General features: G+C 34.5%; 1 pseudogene; it reads right to left on the bottom strand.

The window, feature by feature from the left end:
- Positions 1–6,734: 6,734 nt before the first annotated feature.
- On the bottom strand, positions 6,735–10,046 carry LOC112773266 (probable hexosyltransferase MUCI70; annotated as a pseudogene).
- Positions 10,047–14,564: the final 4,518 nt, after the last annotated feature.

Raw genomic sequence — 14,564 nt, 5'->3', positions numbered from 1 at the left:
TGAGATTGGTTCATAGCTATTTCTAATTAGTAATTTGACATTAATGGAGTGAGTTTTGTCTAATTAAGTAATTATTGATATTATTATTGATTGTTGGTGATTGTTGATTGAATATGGATATAGTATTTATGCCATGATTTCTTTTAGTTATAAATTGTGATTTTTGAATTTGAATCTAGAATTTTAATGATGAGATGAGATATAGTTTAGTTAGTGGGTAGGTTATGAAATTTTAAATTTTATTATTATATGAATGATTGAATTTAAATTTTAAAAGATTTATATTATACTTTTAATAATTTTATTTTATATTTAACGAAACCGGTTTGACTACGGTTCAACCACGGTTGGACCATTAAACCATTGAACCAGTAACTTGACCGGCTCAATGACCGGTTCGGTCCTCGCAACCTTGCTGTTTAGGAATAGACATGCATCATACTGCATTTGTTTGAAATTGCTTGGGTTTGCATAATTATTTTGGTTTGCCTAATTGATATTCTGTTAACTGCTAATTGTACTACTTGTTATAATTGATCTCTGTGTAATTGTTTGATTATCTATTTGATTTCTTGTGCTTGTGATTTGTTGGTTTGGGTTATGGTGGAGTGTGGTGGCATGATTTGATTATATGTTAGATTAGAGGCCATGATTTGCTTATATGTTAGGCTAGAGGCCGTGGTTTGATTATGTGTTGGGTCAGAGGCTGTGGTTTGCTTATGTGTTGGGTCGGAGGTCATAATTAGTTGAATTATCGTTAAGTCTGGTTAGAATGGTTCGTTGGTATGTGGTGAAACCCTTTAGATATTTATGTTTGATTGGATTCTATAAATTTAAAATATGAATTTGGGTTTTGGATAATAAATTGGTCTTTGAGAAAAGATTCATAAGACGAACGATGATCATTGCTTTTAAAATTCATTCTCCTTTTTATACGTATCCTCTTATGACAATCGTTAAACTCTCTACTAAGAACCTGCGAGGATGATGTTCTCACCTCCTACAAACTTCTCTTTCAAGACGGACGGGGAAGCTTATGAAGTTTTTGCTGAGTTCTTAGTTGTGCTGTTTTTGTTTTGATATATTAGTTATATTTTTTCCCTCACCTTTATTATTAATATATTTTGTAAGAGGGATAGGAGTTGTAATAATGTGTATGTATATTATATTTGTAAGTTATTTGTGTAAAGGATATTTGTATATCTATATGTGTACATGTGAAGCATTGTGATTTTTATAAATGAATGTTTGTAAAAACAAAGTATTTTTTTTCAAAGAAAACAGCGATACGGTTTTCGAGTTAAAAGACTCCTATTTTATTATTAAGTATATAAAAGTCATCGCAATGTCTTCATTATCAGAGTGGTACAGTCGGAAACGAGACATTTTGCTAGTAAGGATATTATAAGGTATTTGTACTTCTGGTTGGAAATTCAATAATACCATATTTGGAGGATTGGTGATAGTTCCAAAATAAGTTTTTGGGATTATAATTGTCCCTAACTTCGGCGTAAGCAAAATGTTATCTAGGTAGGTATGCCTATTAACCACTCTAGTATGTTGAACAACTTTCTTGATGTTTCACGTGGCTGTGATGCAAATAAATTAAGATGTTGGTTGCCGATGCAGTGGTTAGCAAAAATTATGGCGCTCTCTCTCCTCTCCCCATGGAACGTACTGGATTATATAGTTTGGAATTTATTCCGTGATAGCTCCTTAGCATCAAATCCGTAGATCAAGCTCTGAACAGCGCTCCCTACTCCTCAAAAAGAGTACACAACTTGGTTTGACATTAGAAAGGTCCTGAGAGAATCCATGCTTTCCTCTAGTTAACTGTTAGAAGTCCTTCTCTCACTAACATTGAGAAAAGGAGATGACACCTCACAAATTTAGCTAGATGTCTCATATAACACCATAACTTTTAGCACCTCATGATCGTAGTAAAAGTCCAAGTGTCACTTACCTCTAAACCTTTTTATCTTATACTATCTTTATTTAATATCGAGCCTTTGCAAATACGAACCGAAACTTTAACTAAGAAAGCAGGAGGAGACTTTATTTTAAATCACTTAATCACAAAAGTATATATATATATATTCACATAGCTTTATATACAGACTTATTCAAAGAATCTCAATTACAAGTCCTACCCCTCTAAAAACTAAAATAATAAACGACAAGGAAAAAATAAATCAACTCGTGAAAATAAACTTCTATACTCCTGTAGCTCCACACTAAGCCTTCGCACCTATAGCTGAAAGGGGTGGAAGTAGGGAGTAAAAACTGGAGATTTTTTAGTAGGGTCGGAGTTAGAAGTTAAGTTCATTTAATTTTATTCCTTAATCAACAGCAACACACCACACAGACAAATTTCAACAAAGCATGATAAGTAATTCACTCAGAAGTCAATTAACCAAAAAACACACTGACACGTTCACAGAGTTTCACAACATAGAGATATGCGCAAACAAGTATGATGCATATCTAGTCCTATACAGGCCATGAGCTCATGTGTCGGTTTGTTACTCAATTTCCGACACTGGTCCTGAGATAAGCGTTTCGTATCGCCGTCCCTATCTCAGCCAACATCCCCTCCTTGAGCGTTACGCATCGCCGTCCTCATGGGAGAATCTTCCTTTCGGTCTCCAGTGAGCATTACGCATCGCCGTCCCCACTAAGTCATCCCTATAGTATCAAGTGAGCGTTACGTATCGTCGTCCCCACTACACACTTGGCACTAAGGCTCAAACAGCACTCAATTTCTTTTTAATCTTTGCTCTCTACTCTACTGCGGCAGAGATATCTTTAATTAATACCTTCTTTTCTATCCGCTCTACTATGGCAGACGTTCATTAAATTCTTTTCAGTCGCTGCTCTCTACTCTTCTGTAGCAGAGATCCTTTTTACTTAATACATCCTTTTCTTTTTGTTCCTTTTTCTTTACTTTTCTTTCTCATCTTTCTCTTTTATTTTTTTACTTCTTTTCTTTCTCTCTTCTTTTCTTTTCTATCATTCCATAATATAAATTATCTTCGCATTATTCCCTCGTCTTTCCCTAAGTGTCTTATGGAAAAGAATTATAAAGTACTTTAATTAAGTTTGCGTTCTCTAAAACGTTTAAGATCACTCTATTTGCTCTTCTCTAACTTATAATAATATTAATAATATCTTTACTAGATAATATTCTTAATAAAATAATAATAACAATAATATAAATAAGATATTTTAAATGGTAAATAAATAATATTTATATCTATTCTTAAAAACTTGGCTTCGTAAAATTTTTATTCTTAAACTCTTGTTATCTATGTTTTAAACCTCAAATTTTTAAATATTTTATTTTTAACTCAACATTTTTATAAAATTATATTTGAAACTTCACTTATCTCGGTATTTATAAAAATAACCCTGAACTTTTATAAAATATTCATTTTTACCCCTGTACTTTATTTATTACCCAAAATACCGAAAACTTATATAATTACAAATTGTATCTCGATCTTTATATACAAATACAATGTTACCCTTCAAAAATAAAGTTTAAATATTAATCTTCCTCTTATACCAAAATCGAAATTCTTAGCCCTTTTCTTTCAAAATATTATGTGTTTTAATCTGTTTTCGAACTTTTCGGTTACCGATTTTTTACAACTTTTAATTTAATCTTTCAACCACCAAATCTCATCAATTTTCTCAATATTAAAGCTTAACAACAGCCCTCAAATATATCAAAATAGTTCAGTTCTTGTCAGATCTATAATGGCAGAACTTTAAAGCATCAAAATCAACGAGATTCAACATAATTTCAAGCACAAGATCACTCAAATTCAAGCAATATTCATTAAGCCAACAATCACATATCAAGAATACATTTAATTCATATTAAATTTACCAAATCTTACCTCTGTACGAAATCAAAATACTCGAAACTCTAGAGAAGTTTTCTAACCGAGTTGTCGAAGAAGAAAATGTTAGAAATCGTCTATGCCTCCCAGAACTCCAATTGGCCGAACTCAAGGGGAAGGAAATTTATACCACCGTCAAATTTTATCGAACAAAAATGATGCCAACGTATAGAAGAAGAAAATACGAACACTTTTATTGAATTAAATTTTTTATTAGAATTACGAATTTAAAAAAATAAAGCCGGAAACTTGGAGGTTCACAGTTTCTCCTTCTCTCTCCGTCACGGCCTTTCTCTTATTTTCTTTAAGCTTAGTTCGATGATGAAATTAAAGGAACAAAGGTGATGCATAAAGAAAAAGTGAACATGATTAGTAATGATGGTAATGGATAAGAATTTGTGTTGATAAGCTTTCATTGGGTGTCATAGTTATATATATACATATATATGCATTCAAAGCCACGTTACTCAATTTTCTTTTTTTGTTTTCCTTTAATGGTTTCGGCTAGTTGAAACCAAGTAATAATATAATAATGATAATATAGTAATAATGATAATGATAATAATAACAATAATAATAATAATAATTTTTTATTTTTTTAAAATATTTTATTGTAATAAAAATTATTTAAAGATCTTGATGAATTTTAAATTCAAAATATTATAAATTTAATTTAATTACTTTTAGGAAAATAATTTTTTTTAAATAAAATAATAAATCATGAATAACTCATTATTTAATTTTTAAAAATTCGGATTGTTATATCTTACTCACCTTACAAAAATTTTCGCATTCGAAAATTGATATAAGATAAAAAAGATTCATACTAACTTCCCTTTTAAACATGTCAAAGAAAAACAAAAAGATTTGACATGTTCAGTTTTCAAACATGAAAATAATATCGTGTGAAAATGATTGAAAAAGTGTAGTGTGGTGCAGAAATTGTATGATAGGTTTAATGCAAATTAAACTTAGAATCCGAGAACTTGTAATTTTAACGAATAAGCTCAAGTTTGAACAAAGAAATTCAAAATTCAGAAGGAAAAATGTTGAACATCACGGATAATAGTTACAAGAATTCGAAAGGATGAGTAGAATCTAAATCAAACGGGAGTGCACAGAATACGAAATCCGCCAAAAAGATAGTTAAATTATATTCTAAGGAAAAATCTGAGAAAAGGAACTTGGATAGGAACAATAGAAGAAAAGGTAATAGAATAAGTCGAAGCAAATTCAAAATCAAACGTACAAGATACTTGAAGAAGAATACAAGCAATGCTAAGGATAAAAGTTCAGAAAGGATCCATTTGCAAGCGATCTATTTTCCTTAGGCCATCTTGACGAAAAGAATAATCTGTTTTTCGTGATAACCGTATCCCGCAGAACTGATCTATTGCTTGTCACATCCAGAAATTGCTCATGGCATAAACAAGCTCAAGCATAATTAAAGAAATACAAAACAAAGGAAGATATTGAGAATTATGCGTTGCGTCAAAACAAATTCAAAATCAGATCAAAGGGTTGGATTTATGAAGAAGTGTACAAATAATGATAAAGATAAATAATCAAATTTGGTTTCGAAAAAAATTGAAACAAGGGACGGAAGAGATGAAAAATAAATGAATAAACAGTACGTCTATCACGTGGCACGGTAAGAGTACATGTTTTGGTGCAAACTAATCAAAAAAGAACATCTAACGTCTTCAAAAACTTAAGAATCATTATTATAAGAAACCAAGTTCAAAGCCAAATAAAAGAATACATGGTTCATAAAGAGGAATATGAGCAATATCAATGATGAATATATATTTCAAACTTATCAAGTGAATAGTTAGGATTACAATCGAGCAGAGATATGCAAGAGCGATAAAGAATGGTTGAAATATAGTCAAATTATATTCCAAAAGAAAAACCTCAAGCAAGAAACTTCAATACAAATGATAAAAAGAGGGAAATGGAGAATTGAGTTACGCGGCACTAACAAAGATCATACCTCGAAATGAAGTAAACCCTCAAAAGTAACCTCTAACGTCTCCAAAATCTCGTAATTCGTGTTACCTATTACTTTTATTTCGTATATGATAATCTATTAGTATTCCCATCTACATAAATAATTAGTATTAAGTTGGTCAGACTTAATACCATGAGAGATACAACGGTCGACTAACAACATTAATCAATAGACAATCATACATTTAAAACTCAAACTCTTGTCACTAGGACAAGTCCTACTGCATGACAGACACTCAGAGTATGCAGCTCTAATACCATAATATAACACCCTAACTTTTAGCACCTCATAATCGTACTAAAAGTCCAGGCGTCACTTACATCTAAACCTTTTTATCTTATACTATCCTTATTTAATATCGAGCCTTCGCGAATACGAACTGAAACTTTTTATCTTATATATATAAAGTCTCCTCATGTTTTCTTAATTAAAGTTTCAGTTCGTATTCGCGAAGGCTATATATATATATATATATATATATATATATATATATATATATATATATATATATATATATATATATATATATATATATATATATATATATATATATATATATCAAAATATCATTACGATTTATCAAAAAATACTTTATATTTTATATATATGCGTGTCCCATGTTTTATAAGATTTTAAAATTTATGTGTCGGCGTATTTCGTGTCGTGTCATGTCCCGTATCCATGTCAGTGCATCATAGTTCTCACATTATCTCCCAATTCGATAGGCCAATGACTAATTCATCACGGATCTGAGTTTCTTTAAGAATTTATTGCTGACCAATAAGTTACTACATGTACAAGATAGGATCTAAATCCCCCAACAGTTGCTTAAGCAAAACGAGTGACCTACCACTCAACTAATCCAAGTTGGTTTTTGTTTTTTATTTTTTGTCTTGAGCAAATTACTAAACTGAGATTTTGGGAAGCAAATATTGAATTCAAAAACTTGTAGCTCTAAGTCACTAGGATCATATTGGTTTTAAAATCTAGACACAAACATGGAAACGTGAAAATACTGACCTGTATCACAAAGTTGCGTCTTTCACAATCCAAGAACATAATAATACTCCAGTCAACTTTTGCCATGATTTTGTCTCTGACAGTAGAAAAGCTTATCTGGTTCCTAGAAGTAAAGCGATCAACCTCATTGAACCATAAGCAGGTAAATAAATTTGTAATTGGAATGTGTTATCTTATGATAACACAACCTTCTGGAACATCTGCAGAAAACTCAGCCACAAGAAATATTTCAAATGTTAACAAGGAATCAGCAATCACACGCAAACACAAAAAAAAAAAAAGAACGTGCGCATATAGTCGAATTTTCTCATGTAGACTAAGGTATATCAACATTGTTCCTACCACTAGTTATAGGAAGCTTATCCTTCGAATAATGGGTTAGTCCATCGTGGTATTTGTAAAATTGAACCTGATGATCAATGGAAGAATTTTCATATTTCCCAGCAGCTTTATTAGCCTCAGCTTCAACAAAGACATCAAAGCGTCTATAGTGTCTTGAAATTGCGAAAGTGGCGTTTGGGCGCCACAAGAACCTGAATGGTACAAAACGAAATCATAGTGAATATACTACAGATATAAAGCCAAATGATTAAAACATTATATTGTATACATGCATGAAAATTGTTAAAACTCAACAGAAAAACTACCCGTGAAACAAAATAAATTCACATTTCTCTATAAAGCAGAATGTGCAAAAGCCATCATATAAAAGTGCCCTATGGCACTCCACGGTCTTCTCGGTTAGCTAAGCAACTTTTACATGTAGTGCACCAAGTTAAACTTGCAAGTAGGGGTGAAAATGAGGTGAGCCTGTCCTATATTGTAAATATAAAGCCCAAGCCTAAGCATGTTATCTTTCCCAGGCTTTTTTCAAGATCGAGCCCGGCCTGCTTAAAAGCTTGACAAGCCCACGAGCCTATTTGAAAAGTCTATTTTGTGAATTATAACTTAAAACAAAAAATTTAAAAAATCTAAATTAACGTTAAACATATTCTATAATTTATAATTCATAATTTGTAAGTCACAATTCGTTTATATGTCAATTGTTAATTACATATCATAACCATGCTTACAATCCACAAGCATAAACTTTTTCTTTGAACAAAAACAAACTAGAATCTTAGCTAGTCTTGACTACTATTTTTTTCTAAGTTTTGCTTTAGATTTATTATGAGTGAATAGTTGAAAGTTCAAATTAAGAATCATTTATTTTTTTAAAAATATTTTGACGAGTCGGCTTAACGATTATGGCCTGGCCATTTTTACTAATAAGTTTTAGAAAAAGCCAAAGCCTGGCTTGTTTAATAAAATAAGCCAAGCCGAGCTGGGTCTAAAACAAACCGAGCCATAAACCCCGGTCGGGTAACTCAGCCCACTTCCAACCCTACTTGCAAATGTCATTAAATCATCATAATTTTTAGTGAAACTATAAACAAACAAGTAAATCAATATGATGATGAAAGGCATAAGAATTCGAATACAATTTAGAAAGATAGAGCGCTTCACCTTTCAAGGGCTTGGTACGGGTCCACAACAAGTTGAAGTTTTCCATCAATCCATATAGAATATCTGACATTGGGGAAGATTCTGTGCAGAAGAAGCTTAGGAACCTGCATTAAGTGTAGAACCAACATTAAAACCATAAGTATTATGGTACACACACATTAAATTGTAAATTTAGGCAGGGGGAATGTAACTAACAATCTTAATTCAACTTCAGTACAAATCAGATTATTGACATATTTAAAAATCAAATTGTTCATAAAAAAAACCAATTATTAAAGTTTCTTGAACAAAAGCCCTTCATTGGATGATACAAACATACTAAGGTAGGTAAAGAACCAAACTCAAGCATAATTGACCAACTATAATATATACACACACACACACTAAATTATAAGTATTTTAATTGAACTGCACGTCTATTAGCTTAAAAAATGCATCTAATGGCAAAATCATTTCCCAAAACATACTCAATGGTGGAATGTCGACAAAAGAGAAAACAAACAAAATGATTGCAATGTGACATTATATATGCTCAAAATGGTAAACATTATATGAAATGTAAATGAAAGAATTATAATTAAGGGACAAAATGTAAGGCATAAACCTTTCCGTTTCGCCGAGCATCAGTATAAGGAATATTACGGACAACAATGATTCTCCACAATCCAACCCTCCTACTACCACCTAAAATACTGGCATTCGTCATAAAGGACTCTGTTTCTTCATCAATAAACATATAGAAAGGGATATTTTTCTTTGCTTCTTCACTGATATTCCTCGGCTGCTGTATGAGATCATAGTTTCCTGAAATGGAAGAGATGGAACTATGAGAAACATAAAATCAACAACAAAAACATGCCTAGAGCACATCAGTCATACCAAATATGGCAGATGCAACAATGACGTCATGGTATTGATCCAACTCAAATAGATCTGCCTCGTCAAAGTCAAATCCTGTTTAGCGACCTGGTCTTCTTCCTTTGACAAATCTAAATATTTTAACCAGATATGAAAATTGAAGATAGGAAATCAAAATGCATTCAATAAGGAAAAAATTATTAGGGAGCATTGGACACTAACATGGGGATTGAAGTATTATGAATTATTTCAAGAAAATCAATCTTCAAACATTAGGGATGAAAAAAAAAGATAAAACAAAAATGAACTAACCCGCAATACACTGTCATGGCCTCTTTTATATCAAAAGCATCATCCCTTTCTTGCAGAGTAGGATATCCACCAAAATCGGAGCAACCATCTGGTTGAGTTTTAGTTGGATCATCATTTTTTTGCATAAAAGTTTGAATTGGAATTTCATCTTGCACATAAGTCAAACTGTGAAGCACAGGAGACACTGATGGGGAGCTCGGCATACTAGCTATTGCTTGTTCCACTGGTATATAACACACAGGACATGCAGAAAACAAGGTGACCAAGAACCTGATTATCAGAATTCTACATCGATAATAATTAAACATGCACTTTCTTCACATATTTAAATGTTTAAATCAAAGGCCAGACAAAAAGAACAAAAAGCTTATGACGCGGTCCAGGTCGTCTTCTATCAGCAGGAGGGGGAGGAGGGAATGCAAAATGGTCACATTGATGGCTCAAGGTAGGAAAATATCCCTTTCTTCCTTTAGACTTGGAAAAAGATGGTGGCCCAAGTGCTCGTGGTGGCTTTAACTTGCATTGCTCTCTAGTAGTCAATGAGGTCACCCTAGAATAATTACTATCTCGTGACTTATCTCCTACTTCATCAGATTTTACAATTTCATACCTAGTAACGGTATAAGATCTTATATCTTCAATTTCACTAGAGATATTTTCACCTAGTTCATCACAGTACCAAAAGCACGCCGTAAAACATACAGATTTTGAGCTGCATATAATAAAAAAGAAATGTATGCAGACAAATACATGCTTAAGAATCAGTGATAGTCCCAAATGAGAACACATTATTCTGAAGTATATTATTTAAACCAATACAACTCAACAGCATAACTTTGTTTTGGCAATGGGTGAGTGTGTGAGACCCTCTACAAGACGTAAATGACACCATTATTGTTTTGTCACAAACCAACTCTCCAAGAAGGCCATAACTATGATAGTGAGCTACATAAGAAAATAACTGAATTGAAGCCTATGATTTTGGTTCGTCTCAAGACCACAACAAAGAAAGTGCATTGAATGGTTGAAACGATTAGAAATTAAATGGGTAAAGTAAGCGACCAATCAAAGAAATGTAGATCCCAGACCTCCTCAAAACTCAGTAAGGAATACTATCTGCTGAAACTACATTCAAATAAACTCAATAATCAATATACATTCCTAATTGTAAACAGATTGACATTCCTCCTTAATACCTCCAATTCCAAGTAAACCAGCTACCGACTTTACTTTAAACAACAATAACAACAGTTGAGTATTGTCCTAATAGATAAAACCAACTGCATTGGCATCCTCATAGTGTGTTGTTGAAACTTGAAAATCATGTCTATAGTTAATCCATTGAAATCTAAAACTTGCACATAGGTTGTGTTCGGAAAGTGTCCCAGGAGAAAAAGATACAGAGAGACCAAGATTGAAACATGACCGAAAGTTGCCACTATCATTGTCCCCAGTTTAAATTGAGCAAATTTTGGTCCAAGACACATTTTGCCTGTTTCTCTATCTATCTGGTTCTCCAAACAAGTTTGTGCCTCTCATTATCCCTGAATTTCTGTCCTGAGATACTTCCGACGAAGTTATTGAACATGGCCATAATGTCCCATTGGAAACCATACCTAGTCTAGTCAAGTTTCAAACTTCTAAAGCTTTTCTATAGTGTCATATCATAAACCAACTTCCATTTACTCAACATAAAAGAACAAAAGGGAGACTTGAAAGACTAACCACTGTAAATCATAAAGCAACCAAAAACGAAAACCAAGTATCCAAGACCAACCAAAAGCAACATTACCACCTTCCCTCTCCCAAGTTGCCGGCAAATCGAGAGGCACACCCTCTCCTTCTCCCTTGGCATGTGAAGGAGGGCCTTCGAAGGCCTACGAGGGAACGTCGCAGCCGGCAAAGCCGTTAAAACGCCACCGTTTTGCAATTGCAGCTGCTGCAGCAAGTTGAGGTTATGCATTGTCTGGACTTGTTTTCCATAACGTTAGGTCTGAAGGTAAATCTTCATAAGTCGAAGGCCTAGTATTCCAGTAGAGTGTCAGAGAGGAGGAAAGAGGTTCTCTCAATAATTTCTAAAATGACTTGGGTAAATATCTGGGTATTAACATCGGCCATGTTAGAGCCTCCAGGAGAACAGCTCCAGAGGTTATTAAAAAAAATTTCGAAAAGCTCTCGAGTTGGAAAGGATGCTTGCTGAATAAGGCAAGGAGGCTTTGTCTATTTAAATCGGTTATGGCTTTTATCCCGCTTTATGACATGCAATTTTTTCTTCTTCCAAAATATGCATGTAATAAGATTGATTCCTTGATGAGACAGTTCTTGTGGAAAGGCCAAATGACTAGAAAAGGGGCTGCCCCTAGTTAAGTGGGAGGTTGCCATAACTCCTAAAAGGATAGGATGATTAGGTGTTAGGGATACTTGTGCAAACATGGCGCTTCTGGAAAAGATGGTATGAGATTGTCTAAATAATAGCGAGAAGTTGTGTGTGCAGGTTCTGAAGCATAAATATCTCAGAAATCAGTCTGGTATGATCAGAAACAGCAGATATTCTTCATCGGCTACCTACCTGTAAGAACATTATTGGTGCCTATGATCATCTCAAGGAAGAGTTTCGTTGGAATGTTAGGGATGTCCACAAATCAATATGGTATGATGAGTGGACTTCTTTTAGTAAGCTTTGCAATCTTGTTCTTTATGTGCATATTTCCGAGTTAGATTTCATAATGGTTGACTTGTGGAAGGGGGATCTTGGGAGGTTGATAGTCTTACCACACCTATTTCACATGAAATTAAGCAGTTCATTCGTGGTCTGAGATATCCTAGTCCGACTGAGTTGGGGTCACAGTGAAATTGGTGGCCTACAACAACAAAAAAGTATAGTACAAAGGAGGGTTATAGATAGTTATTAGAGAAAAACTTGAATTGAAATGTTAATAGCAACTGAAACTAGTTGTGGAATCCTAGCATTCCGGAGAAGTTCAAATTCACTATGTGGCTTGGCTTACATGATGTTCTACCAACTGAGACCTTTCACTTCAAGCGGCATTTAGCTTCTTCAGATATGTGTAAGAGATGTAACGAGGCGCAGGAAACAATGGAGCATTGTCTTAGAAACTGTGAGTGCTCAAAGGCAATTTGGCAGATGTTGGATCCTCGTATTCTGGACTCGACGGTTGGTACTGCTCTTAAAGTTTGGTTTCAGAAGGCCTTGGTTGACAATGAGGAGTCTTTTGGTGCAGGACTTTGGCGGGTATAGCAACATAGGTGCAATGACATATTTAATGTTGACAATCCTTAGACATCCCACAAGATTATTGTCTTGGCCAGAATTACCGCTAAGGACTTATAGCTTTATAGGAATCGAAACAATACCTTTAGGTCTTTCCAAAATCGCCTCTGGTGAAAACCACCGGCAAGCAACGTTTTTAAAGTTAATTGTGATGCAAGCTTGTATCTGGATTCAAATTTGGTGGGATTTGGGTGTATTATTATTTATTAGAGATTCTAAGGGAGGTTGGATCTCAGCTGCTCTGAAAGCACTCTTCCTGATCTATTATTAGATGTAAATTATTTGCTGTTTGGAGGGATTGGTTTTAGCTTGGGATTGCAGTTTGAGAGATATTATATATAAAACGAATTGCCTTGACATTTTGCATCTCATGCATAATCTTACGAGTGTGTATTTATCTGAAGTAATAGATTTGATTCACAAGATTTAGGAGCTCCTATCTCGTCTTTGGTTTGTTCACGTTGAGTAGGTATCTCGAAAAATCAATAGAACTACATATGGAATTAAGAATAATTTTAATCATGTTATTTGGTCTACGCCTTGTATTGATGTCTAACAAATCATCGACTCTGATGTAGAATAATGTTTGCTTTGTTTTTTTTGTTTTTGCATGTTTGGACACCAAAAAAATATTTGCTTGAATTTTAAAAAAATTGTCTAATATAAACGGTAGAATTTGATTTTAATAAAGCATCGATAATAAAAGATTTAACATGTGAGTCATTTTAAATGATATTGTCCCATGAATAAAAATACTAATTTTTAATAAATCATGTGATATATATATATATATACTTGTTCGGTAGGTCGGGTACCGGACGGATCGGGTTGGTATACTGGTTGGTGATGAGGGGTCTCGCCTTGTCGTGAACTGCCGGTCTGGTGTAGGCGGGGTCCCGAGCACTTCTTGTAGAGAGGGGGGTGTCACCTGCAAAGACACTCCGACGCTCTAGCCAGTAATGTGCAGGCGAAAAGGGGGGAGAGTGATGTGTGACATACCTTGGGGGAAGGGTAAAACCTTCCCCTTATATACTGTGTCAGAGGTGGGCCCTACAAGGACAGGCCCACTTTTTTCGAGACGTTCTCCCACAGCTGTAAGTGAGCTGTCTGGGATGCGTGTCCGGGTCGGTTGCGGGGCGCCTCACCCTTGACCGTCCGGGTCGGGTGGCGCTCGGGTCGGGCCGACCCGTGGAGGGTTTGGGCCAGGTCGTAACAGTGCCCCCACGCGCCAGTGATAGTCGTGGGAGCTATTAGTGGCGTGTTATTTCATGTTCCATGCATCGTCGTCAGGTCGGCCGCCCGTGGAAGGGACATGTCCCCTGCGCACGTGTCTCTTGGTTGTTGAGGCAACCGTTCGTCGCTTCGTTCTTCGCGCTGAGCATTAAATGCTCATAATGGGTTAAACCCCATGCGCAAATACTATTTTGCCCCCAAGTCTTTCGCACTTCCTGAGTGGCAGTTTTAAACAGTTTGCCTCAAATTTTTTCCCCTTTACACTCCTGTTTCTTCCATCTCCCTGCTATCTCCCTCTTCTTCTTTCGAAAATTTCAGAGCGTTGTTGCAGTATTCTCGTGCATCTTCCCTTCATCCTTCTCAGTTTTTGCAACAAATTCAGGTAATCCTTGGACCTCTCTCTTTTCTGCTTTGTTGTTGTACGCTT

Source organism: Arachis hypogaea, chromosome 18 (assembly GCF_003086295.3).
Source record: "Arachis hypogaea cultivar Tifrunner chromosome 18, arahy.Tifrunner.gnm2.J5K5, whole genome shotgun sequence".
Lineage (NCBI taxonomy): Eukaryota > Viridiplantae > Streptophyta > Magnoliopsida > Fabales > Fabaceae > Arachis > Arachis hypogaea.
The sequence above is the reverse complement of the archived record's forward strand: the minus strand, read 5'-3'. Positions and strand labels throughout refer to the sequence as shown.